The sequence below is a fragment of the Ixodes scapularis genome, unplaced genomic scaffold (assembly GCF_016920785.2).
Source record: "Ixodes scapularis isolate PalLabHiFi unplaced genomic scaffold, ASM1692078v2 PGA_scaffold0__279_contigs__length_252992795, whole genome shotgun sequence".
Lineage (NCBI taxonomy): Eukaryota > Metazoa > Arthropoda > Arachnida > Ixodida > Ixodidae > Ixodes > Ixodes scapularis.
Genome location: NW_024609835.1, coordinates 69,424,883 through 69,437,448, shown reverse-complemented (window position 1 = coordinate 69,437,448; position 12,566 = coordinate 69,424,883). Strand labels below are relative to the sequence as shown.

Genomic DNA, 12,566 nt, shown 5'->3' with positions numbered 1-12,566 from the left:
CGTCAGACACGCACAAGTTACTAAAAAAGTAATTAAGTTAAGTTACTGAGTATTGACCTCAAAAGTAAATTGAGTAGAGTAGAAATTACTCAAATGGAAAGTAATTGAGAAATTTACTAATTACCGTAAAAAGTAGTGAATTACTTTTGAAGTTACTTTGAAGTTACTTTTAAATGTTTCGTTATGGTAAAAAGAAAGTGCATAGGTTTCGATCCGTTAGCGAAATTGTGCTAGCCAAATATAAATCAAATTGCTTTTTTTTTGTTTTATTCAAAGAAATGCTTTATTAGCTGGGCCTGCGTCTGCGTGCCTAATTGTGTTGTTCTTTCTTGTTTGTTTGGTCAATGACGTACCGCAAATGTGTCATTTCTACTTTGAGGTTTATCAGTACCTGAGTTTGATTTTTAGACAGTGTTTGCTTGTTTACAGTATTGCGTAAAGTACATCTAAAAAGTACTTGAAGTAAAGTACAAAGGAAATTAGAGGTTATGTACTTCAAGTAAAGTAGTAAGTTCATCCGGTGCAATGTACTTGAAGTAACGTACTATAAATACATTTCAAGGTAAAGTACCAGTACTTTTAACAGGAACTTTCATGACGCCGCTTGATTCGCTATATAGTGTTTTTTTTTGTGTTTTTTTAACTCGTACGCATTGCTCCAGAGGTGATCAGAGGTGCATCAGTTTTTTACGGAAATGGCAGCAAATATTGTATAAAGTCAAGTCACCACAGAGTAGTACTTTTACTCTTGCTGACGAGCTATTTGACACACTCAGCTTATAAACAACTTATTTGTGTCGGTCTTATAGCCGCCATAGCCGTCTTGAAAGAGGGTGTTTTCCCATGACGATGCGTCATTTTTTTTTGTTTTTAAATTCGGGGATTGTACATTGAAGTCGGGAGTTTCACTTTCCTCGTAAAGTACAAGTACATGCCCAGAGAATGTACTTCAAGTAAAGTACAAGTTTTCTAAACAGTAGTACTTTAAGTACCATGTACTTAAAGTACTTTCCAACACTGATTGTTTATTATTTTTATATAAAAATGTTGGGGGAATTAGTAAGGTTTCTGGAACTATCTTAAAATCTTTGAAGATCTGAATATTTTATGTTTTGGGAGGAAAGGCAAAGCAAAAAAAAAAAATTTCCTTTGTGTTGCCGTTTAGCAAGTGATTCTCCGACTACAGCACAAACTACGGGAGCACCAAATGAGCTTCAGATCAGGTGCTGCATTTTGTTGCTTCCTTTGAGTGAGGGTGCACTGAGAGCACGTCCTGTAGTGGGCGAGAGTTTCTAGGTTGGGGAGAAGCGGGGACCAGCCCTTTCATCAAATGGGTCGTCTACTTGAGCTTCGGGACACAAAGAAACTGCAGTCCTGGGCGCTAATCCCACAGTTACTTGGCCTCTCATGCGTCGTGTCTTTTCGCTCCTCGCGCCTCGTAGCAGGGTTGTCGCAGTGGGGGCCTGGTGAAACTTTAAGGGGTTTCCGACTCTCCAAACCACTTTCTCCTTCACCCCCCTTTCCTATGCCCCATGCTTCCCCCTCTTTGCAGATATCAACTGATCTTCCAACATCTTATCTTTTTTATGCAGGAATGTTTGTTGATAGGAAAAACAACCACTAAAATTCCAAAGTAATTTGCAATTTAAGTGGAAGTTACTCAGAAAAGGTAATTAAAGTAGACTACTAATCACTGAAATAAAAATGTAATTGAAAGTTACTAAACTACTCAGAAAAGTCATTAAACTACAGTAACTTCAGTAGAGTAGTTGAACGACGTACAAGTCTGCTTTCCGTATATATATATATATTTATGTAAAACGGAGGTCAAGGAGATTCAGGAAAGTCGTTTAATTCGCTGAAGTTTCAAGCGGCGACCGCTTTCATTTAGGGTGTGAGGGTGGGTGGGATATCTTCTTTGTGACTTTCGTAGGGAATATGAAGAACTAAGGAAATCATGTTAACAATGTCACAAAGAGGAACATAAAAAAGCCATAAATAAATAAAAATATTTATATAATACAAGAAGATAAAACTAAAATTATATAAATAAATAAATTTGCTGCAATAGTCGGTGCATTTAGATAGAATCACCCTCCAGCAACTAAAGCGCAAAAAAAAAAACCAAAAAAAAAAACAACCCTTGAATATGGTGTTTTGGTTTACAGCGTTGAAGACAAAATACTTTTAGCGGCGAGATGTTTTGGTGGCACCCTCCTATGGTTTCCTCTCGGGACGTCATTACCTCACGAACAAGAAGTTCGACGGTGTTTATAATTCGCATGGTGGAAGCTTGAGATCACTGCCCACTGAAACCAACACTGCCAACACCGTCAAGGTTGAAGTTCTTACATTACTATTATCTATTATTTCTGTCGACGAGAAAACCTTTCCTGATGTCCTAATCAACATTCGGCCAATCATGGAAGGCCGACCACAGCGACGCTTTTGATTCCACACATCGCCAAGAGACAGGGCACCTAGCCGCCCCGTGTCTCTGCTCGTCAGGGTAAGTGAGTGTAACTGCAAGCTTGACAAATCCAGGTTCTCGCGCATGCTGCACATGCTTGCACGCATAAGACACCAGTGAGGCGCCCTGCTTGCAATTGTCTTTAGACGTTTGCAAGAACGGACTCTGGGCGCCGCGATCTTGCTGCTGGTATGTCTATATCGTCTGATAGTCAGGCATTGATGTGACGTACCCACGGTTTCAAAACTTGCGCCCAAACAAACCGTTTTCCATCGGTAGCCAGACTAGCTCTCGAAGCGCGGCTACTTGCAAACGTCTATAACTGGCAAACGCAAAACCAATTTTTTTTTTTTACGTTTTGTTTGCTTCTTTTGTTTCTTGAATGAAGCTGCTCAATTTGCAAGGATTAGTTTTTTTTTTTTATTCTCCAAGGACGCCCCAAACATCTTCATTAAAAACCTCCACCATTGCTCGCCGCCACCGCCCCCAACTCTCTTTGTCATGTCGGCTGCCTTAGGGACCCCTCTCCGCCCATATGCTGACGAAAGTAATAATATCAATAATATTAATAATAATAATAATTATTATTATTATTATTATTATAATATTAATAATTTATTGACCACTCAAAAAACATGTGTGCAATCCTTCCCACAAGCCTGCAATGGCTTGTGGGACGGGGACCCGGGAAATTGTCGAATGGAGTAGCAACCTAGTGGCTTCGGGGAACATGCTTACTATCCGATACTTCATCACCCCCATTCCCCCTCTCCCACACATACACACACACAGATTCGAAACTATAAATCAGAAAATATTCATAATTATATTTTATAAATACATATCGTAGAACACACTCGAAGACAAAGAACACTACGCTGTGTCCGACATAACTGAACGGAGCCATTTTTTCAACTTTTGTTTTTGAATCAAGCGAAAAAGCTGAGTCAGGAAGACTATTGAAAACATCTGGCACATAATTAGCTCGTGTTGTCCTCCCGTACCTAGGGAAATAACACGGCGTTTCGAAACGCTCGGCCTGCCTGAGGGTGCGGGATTCCTGTTTTGGAAGCTTGAGGTTATCGGTCCAAATATATCGAAGTGTCACAGTTTGCTTGAACAATGAATAGAAATCGGGCATTTCCAGGTCATGCAAAATAATTGTTATGTCTGAAAAAACAGACTTGCAAGCAACACTTTTCAAAATAGACGTCACAATACTGTCCACTTTCGAATGCCACTGCCCCGAACTATGTGCAAACACGGTCACTCCGTACCTTAGAACAACGTATGCTACGGAAAGAATGAGCATTTTTTTTAACATGAAAGGGCAAAAAAGCTTTAATATTGTACAATAAACGAGCTACATTTCGCAACACACGACATAGGCGACAGAACTGTATGTTCCATAAGAAATCTGATTCGAAAATGATGCCCATGTATTTAGCGCTGGTCGGTTGCAACTGCGTTGCAACCGACACAGTCTGCTCCATGCAAGAAGAAAGGTTTGTTTATGAACCCTTTCTTTAATGGGTTTCGAAAACATATCAGATGAGTTTTCGCCGAATTAACCTTTAAGTGATTGGAGGCACACCAGTCGATAGCTTTATTTTTATTAGCAATTGATTGTAATATATTTAATGCGCTGTCAAATGTGATATGTCCAGAAATCAGTAAAGCATCGTCGGCGTATAGGAAACATGAGCATTGAGGAATCGCAGAAGCAAGATCGTTGATATGAATGTTAAAAGCAAAGGCGATAGCACGGAGCCTTGAGGGACACCCGCTCAAAGGTTACAAGGGCGCTCGTTTGTAGACCTACTCGCACTCGCTGCGATCGACCATAAAAGGTCCGAGAGCAATTTAAAAAAAGGCCCGGGGAAGCCGTACTTAAACAGTTTACTCAACAGAATAGGATGATTCACCGTTTCAAACGCCAAGGAAACGTCTAAAAAAGGGCACAGGAAAACATATGATGGAACGCAGAGTGCAAATAATCGGCGACGTCATCTAAGAGCAATTGCGCCCCCCTTCCCGGAACAAAACCATATTGCGAATCAGTTAACAGTGGGTAACTGTCCAAAAATCTACTCATAATGTGGAAAATGTGTTTTTCTAAAAGGTGTCCCAAAACTGGCAATATAGATATAGGGCGATAATTCTCCATCCTCGACGGTTTGCCGCCTTTAAAAACCGGCCGCACAATAGCAGTTTTCAGCTCTTCCGAAACTTATGGCAACTTAATAAAACTGTTGATCATAAAAAGAATCACGTATTTTAAGGAATTAAAGTTCATTTGAAGAAAACCGACTGTGACTTCGTCAGCCCCAGGAGATCTACAACATTTCAAACTGAATAAAATCGACCGCAAACCTGTCTCGTTCGTGTTGCAGAAAAAAGCCGACGCTCTATTTGACTCATTCAAGGTCACCTCCTCGACGGGCAAACTTACTGATTGCTCAAATGAAGATGAAAAAAAAAAAAAAAAAAAAAAAAAACGGGTCACGTTTTACGGAACCGTTGAAATATTATCTTAAACAGTTTTAACCATCATGTCATCAAGAGAGCGCCGGCATTGATAGCCTCGAAGACCATCTACTAGAGACCAGGTTTCTGCGATATTAGAACGATTTTCCGATAACTTTTTCTGAAAATAAATTCATTTGGCTGATCGAACAAGGGCATTTACTTTGTTTCTACACTCTTAAGAAAAGCTTGCGCGTCTACTTACCCGCAAAACACTCAAAGAGCCAATCATTGCAATCTAGGAAATCAGTTCTGCGAATGATGAGGCGGAACATCTGTTTAGATCTAAAAATGAAGTCTGCGCTGTGGCATTACGCAATGCAAAGCATCGTGCTTGCATTGCGTAATGCCACAGCGCAGACTTAATTTTAAGGTCTAAACAGTTGTTCCGCCCCATCATTCGCTGAGCTGATTTCCTAGATCGCAATGATTGGCTCTTTGAGTGTTTTGCGGGTAAGTAGACGCGCAGGCATTTCTGAGAGTGTAGCCGCACAAAACTCCGCTCGTAGTTTAACATTTTTTAGGTGTCCGCTTAAAGCATATCCACGACTTTCCTTTATCTGAGATCGCAGCCAAAATTTGAGAGCTCAACCAAACGTGCTCTTACGTGCTCTTGCCTTCGCTTTCTAAACACGACTGTGCGCTGCGCCTTAGCCTTAAATGAGTCGTGAACAAGCATGAATTTGGAATAAACATCAGAAGAAGAGACAGAATCAAGAAAAGATGCCCAATCATAGGGGGTGTAGCCCGAAACAACCCATTCCCGTTTGAACCCGTCCCGTTTTGACCCATTCCCGAAACGACCTTCCCGTTTGAACCCGTCCCGTTTCGACCCATTCCCGAAAAGACCTTCTTGTTTGAACCCGTCCCGTTTCGTTTCGACCCATTCCGAAACAACCTTCTCGTTTGAACCTGTCCCGTTTCAACCCGTTCCCGAAACGCCCTTCATATTTGAACCCGTAGCCAAGAAATTTTTTACGTTTGGATTCGTCCCGTTTGAACCTGCCAAATTGGTATAAAACCCCGCGCATCTCAGCCTCTTCGCAAAAAGTGTCCATCGTCCTAATCCTGGATTGCGAAGTTTTTCTTCATAAGAATATGTCCCGAAATCATGTTAATGCAATTAATATAAAGGTGCAGGTGAGCAATTCAGTTATGTTGTGAAATATTTTTGCTTGTAAACGTATTATTAAAATATGAAATACGTTCAGACAAGCTGCAAGGAAATATATTTTTACTTGAACCACTTAAAAAATGTTTCTTTCAAGATGATCCCCAAAATTTGTAAATACGAAATGGACTATGTACACTGCGCGAAAACGTTACCACGAACACGATCTTGGCGATTTTTCGACTTTTACTTGAAAATGGTATTAGAAGGTATCCCATTTTACCGCTTAGGTTAGTGGCCCAGATGAGCACTTTCAAACACACTAATAATATTGATGGTAGTATTCTGATTTTTTTGTAGATAAACAGCTAAAACCAACAATCACTTGTTCGCGCTAACGGTTTCGCGCTCTGTACAATAACAGGGAGCTTTCGTAGACCGTTTTCGAAGTCACGCGACGCTCCTTCGCAACCCGCTACGATACCCAGAACTCCACAGTCAAGGCCATCCGCGCGCAGGCGCAGTAGCGGCTTTTTCGTTGCGGAGGGCTTAGCGAAAAGGGAAACGTGGTCTACGAAAGCACCTAATGAAGTCTTAGAGTAACGCAGGCAAGGGCACTTTGAGTAAGCAAAAATTAGCGTTGCCTAAGTTTTCATATCGCGACGCTACTTTTAGGTTACCCAAAGCGCTTACGTAGGTTATTCTAAAACTTCCTTATAATGAACGGGATACTTTTGAAAAGTGATGAATCCAACAGGCTGACGGGCATATGATTGCGGCTTCATTTTTTTACAAGTTCAAACACAGAACCGTCACGTACGCAGCCGAAAATCATAAACCACAAAATGCTATCGCCTTGGTTGAGGAAGTCGAGAAGGAAAATCGCGCCATCAGAAAGGCGGCACTGCAATTGTGATAGTTCGCGGCGGTCACCTGGCCCGCACGGCACCACCATTTGCAAGCTGCTGCAGCGATATCCTTCTCAAGGATCATCCCGTTTGAAGGTCGATGAAGTTGTAAATGTTCAGGTGAGCCCTTCCTGACACAGCGTTTATCTTACGGTGCCCTGTCTCCGAAGTTGTTTAGGGAGAGGGACAAGTGATGTGAGCAAGGAGAACAGACACTGGACCCTTGAACCTAATCAACTGTTAACGAACAATACAAACTAACTGAACGATGGCCGAAGCGGGAAGGTTGTCTCTGGAAAGGGCGAAATGGGAAAGGATGAAACGGGAAGGTCGTTTTGAGACGGGTCGAAACGGGAAGGTACAAACGGGAAGGTTGTTTTGGGAATGGGTCGAAACGGGAACCACCCATCATAGCACGATACCAGGCTATCGAGTATATTTTGATCTGTAATTCGAATGGTTTTTCCACCATTGGAAACAACTGCCAGATTATTTGGCAACCAACAAATTAATGGTCAGACAATTTTTGTGTGATTACTGCTGACTTTACCATTACGTCAAACGTCCTGACCAGAATGTGATCGATACAGGACGACACGAGCCTACCGGCCATCAATTCCTCTCGAGTAGGAACACTGATGGTACTTTCAATACCTACGCTAGCGAGAATGTTTAAGTAATCACATACTTGCGACTTGTCATATTTCAGGAGATTTGTATTCATGTCCCCTACTATGCAAAACAAAACATTGACTACCAATCGCGAAAAGGGTGTCCTTAAGTTCTAGAAGAAATTGCCTTGTACTTTTGGAGGGTGGTCTATTGCAAGCCACGAGATCAAGAGAGTGGTTAGAACTTTCAGGTTTTAACAAAATACGTACAGCGTAATTAAAAGTTACATCTTGTCTTGAAACCAGCCATTCATTTTTTACGTAAATCATGATCCCACTTCCAATTGATAGCTGACGAGAAAACTAAAAGGATTTATAACCCGACAGTTTGAGAAGATTCCGCAAAGCTTCTGGAACGTACAATTCCGTTAAGACAAACACGTCAATTCGAGAGGAGACTTTAGTAACCAACGCTCGAAAGTGTTCCCAGTGTTTTTTGAAACTTCTATTATTAATATTAAGAACGGCAAATTACTTAAAAGGTGTCGTGAGCAACTGCTCAAACTCATCGAAATTCTCACACTTATTGAAAGTGACTGCCATGATCATCTAACAGTTTTTCAAGATCCCGGACACTGTTGGTACGGACAATGTCCATTTTCTCGGCCTTTTTTGCATAAATATTTCCAGACTTAACCCAAACAAACTTGTAATTCACTTTCTTGCCCCTCACTCTCGCCTTCCAAAAGAGCTCTCTGCAAACTCGGGAAAGATGTTCATAAAAAAAAAATTAAAGCCGCTTACAACTTCCTGTAACGCCGAATTAGAGCGCAGCTCTTGAGGAGGAGGGAAGGGCACTGGGGGGGGGTTAAACTAACCAGGCCGGGGGGGGGGGGTGACGTGACCTTGGGGGTCACGTGACCCCCAATGCCGATGATGTCATCACTGACGTCACTGATGACGTCATCAGCCACGATGACGATGCGGGTACCGATGACGTCATTAGTGACGTCACTGATGACTTCACCAGTGATGATGACGATGACGATGCGAATGTCGGTGACGTCATCAGTGACGTCGCTGATGACGTCATCGGTGATGATGACGATGACAATGCGGATGCCGGTGACGACATCAGTGACGTCACTGATGACGTCATCAGTGATGATGACGATGGCAATGCGGATGTCGGTAACGTCATCAGTGATGATGACGATGACGATGCGGATGCCGGTGACGTCATCAGTGATGATGACGATGACGATGTGGATGCCGGTGACGTCATCAGTGATGATGACGATGACGATGTGGATGCCGGTGACGTCATTAGTGATGATGACGATGACGATGTGGATGCCGGTGACGTCATCAGTGATGATGACGATGACGATGTGGATGCCGGTGACGTCATCAGTGATGATGACGATGACGATGCGGATGCCGGTGACGTCATCAGTGATGATGACAATGACGATGTGGATGCCGGTGACGTCATCAGTGATGATGACGATGACTATGCGGATGCCGGTGACGTCATCAGTGATGATGACGATGACGATGTGGATGCCGGTGACGTCATCAGTGATGATGACGATGTGGATGCCGGTGACGTCATCAGTGATGATGACGATGACGATGTGGATGCCGGTGACGTTATCAGTGGCGATGACATCGGGGGGTCACGCGACATCGGCGGGGGTCACGTGACCTCGAAGAGGGGGTCACGTGACCTCAGGGGAGTCACGTGACTTCGGGGGTCACGTGACCTCCCACGAGGTCACGTGACCCCGGTGGGGGGCTCGCGCGGTGCATTATGGGACATTTCCCATGATGCACCGCGCGGTTACGCCGACGCCGACGGCGACGCCGCTCAAGCCGGAAACGGGCCCCTAAGAGCTGCGCTCTAAAACGAGGGAAAGTAGATTTGTAGGCGAAGATTCCCGTAGTCGATTGCGGTGATTCATCCACCTATCTCTGACACAGCTCGACGTGAACCTTACAAGGATAGGTGCAGTGGCTCCCCTTCCAGACGGCAGGCAATAGAGTGAAGTTCCGTCATTTTGTTGGGGGGGGGGGGGCGGGGAGCTCTAAACTTGTTGCAATCTGGTTCAAAAGCAGACCAGGATTGTCATTTTGGCTATCTGGCATACCGTGTATTTCTATAGTAGTTTTATTAGCTAACGTCTGTGTATCACTTCGGTCGCTCTGAACCTGCTGAATGGTGCGAGACTGCTCCGCAACAGTGCTCCTGACTTCCACCAGTTCCCCCCAAGACGGTCGGTCTTTTCGTCATTACTCTTGATCGACTCCAACACTGCATCGTACTGGGCAGAACATAATTCAACTGATGCTGGGAGTTTGCCGACTTGATCCTTTAGGTCTTCTATAGGGGGCTTAAGGGCCAGCAATTCCTCGACCTTAGCCGGCAAAGGTAGCAACGTATCAACACTCGACCTAATATACAATAAAACATCAATTTTTCTATTCACCTCATTGAGAGTCGTCGAACCGCCACCACGACTTTGCGAGTCAACCTGACTACATTCCTGACCCAAGCGAGAGTCCCTGTGGCGGCAGGTTTTACACTTCCACTTCTCGCGTTTCGCAGGGCCCATAGTTTTGAACGTTTTCTCAGCCACTTCAGCACATGATCCCAAATGGTAGGAGTATTCGCATTCGACACAAGTTAAGCATTTCCCATCGGAAGGGAGAGTCTTTGAGCATAAAAGGCAGTCCATCGCAAACCCTTCAGCGGTAGCCACGACCAGCCAAAATATTAAAACTCGGTAGACTCACCTTCGTCGTGTCTGGAAGGGCGACCACCCGTGCGGGCTTTCCCCTTCAAAATCGGGGCACTATCATTTGGGAATGGATCACTGGCTGCTCATCCGGACTAACGCAACGCAGCTCGCCACGTCGGCGAATACAAAAGCGGGCGCTTCTTGCCCGTTCTTCGCATGAGGTCCCGTGACGCTGCGGTTCCGATGTGGCTGCGACGCTTGTTGCCGGGTGGCAGACGAAAAGTTCCAATGCGGAGGCACGCAGTAGCAGCTCGACGTACTTCTTGCGGAGGTCAGCAGCGAAAATAATAATAATGATAATAATGATAATAGTAGTAGTACAGAATACACACAAAGATTAAAACACGTGAAGGACGAACACAGACACACACAGTTCGTCATTCACGTGTTTTATTCTTTCTGTGTATTCTGTAGTTTTTAAAGCGCTCTGCTACGTGCATAGTAGTAGTAGTAGTAGTAGTATTTATCATGTGTATATGCATGGTGGCAGCTGAGAATAAAACGCTGTCCGAGCGGCTTGACTGGTCCTCAGCCCCCCTCAAATACAAAACAGGGGTAAAAAAAGTAAAATAAATAACACACGAAATATACAGTAATACAAAGAACTCTTATCACAAAATCAACGAAAGCCACAAAAAAAGTAGACAGCAGAGACGTTGGCCTACACTAAGACGCAGTGATTAAATATCTGAACACAAAAAACCAACCATAAAAAACTTCGCATATTTCAGTAGCAGAAAAAAAAAGGTGTTCATGTTTTCGTACACTGCGCGAAGCTCAGTGTACCTGCCTGTGCATATATCAAAATTAACAAATTGATAGCTTTTTTATAGAGATGGCAATGAATAACAAAGACATCATTTTCCGGACTTCAGTCGAGTTGTAGGTACTGTCCATTTATCTTTATATCTTGTAGAATAGCTTAAAAATTTTATTTGCAATTGTGTCAGATAACGTATATTATTGATATTCTTGTTTATGTTTTTTTTTTTTTATTTAAAGCGGACGCTCACACGATATTTATATAGTCTGTAGCCTCTGAAAACGCGGGAACGATGGAAGATAATCGCACTTGAGGTACCAAACAGCGCGTTAATGATGTGCCGTGTATATTTATTTTGCATTTAGTGAACACGCTGTAGGCTTGAAAATATAGTTGGCTCCATCAATTGGCAATAGTTTAAATGTGAGTACAAAAATTGAATTATTAAAAAAGCAACCTAATTCCCGTAGACAGAAGGTGTCTGATGCGACCAACTACCCAGTAATTTGAGCTATTTATGTTAGTAAGTGGTTAGCGTGATTTTGCCATGATATATTGGAGAAAAATACAACGCCGAGACACTTGAAATGTTATATCTCCTATAGACGATTGAATTTAGGTTTATCAAACCTGACATCGCCTAAAATGTGGGTCGAGGACGACGTATCCCTGTCAAAATGATAATTCTTCGAACGTAACCAATCGGCAGCCTTTTCAAATCGAGTCCCATTGAGAAGGTTGGTCAGCCGTCCTTTCTTGTCGCCAACTTTCGCAGTCTAATAACGAAACAAAACAACTTGCTCTCTTTTATTTGGCTGTCTGGCAAACAGCCAAATTTGGCTGTACGGCTAATATTTACAATATCGTTAAGGTAATCTTTGAAGTGTAGAGGCCCTAGTATGTGACCCTGTGGCATAACATCAAGCACAGTTCGAGTCTTCGAGCGTATATTGTCTATTTGCATGGCTTGTTCTCGATTATATAATTATGATCCTAAAAGCAACGAGGAAAACGACCGACTGCATACGTATTTCTTGTATATTTTTGTTTGTTTAGTGTTGCTCTTTTGTGGCATTGGCAGACACCCTATTCGGGTTGTGACAATATATTTTTTTTCATTGCAGTTTGTTGGACCTTGTCTTTTTTGCCTGCCTTGTAATGCTTAATTGTGCTTGCTTTCCTATGATTGTGTATGCCTGTGTGTGTTCTTTCATGCCCTTGCCTTCTTTTCTTTTTTCTTCTCCCAATGGCCACTGAATGTTGACTTGATATTTAAGTTTTATGTCAAAGTTTTGAAGAAGCCGGGTGATCTCGGCGAAACTGTTGAGAAGGAATGTTTCAATGTTGTTTTAAGGCGATGTTTTCGTTTCCATAAA

General features: G+C 42.9%; 1 protein-coding gene across 1 annotated transcript in view; it reads left to right on the top strand.

The window, feature by feature from the left end:
• LOC8043725 (atrial natriuretic peptide receptor 2) overlaps positions 1–12,566 on the top strand; it is a 122,721-nt gene that overhangs the window by 21,633 nt on the left and 88,522 nt on the right. The gene's annotated exons all lie outside the window — the stretch shown is intronic.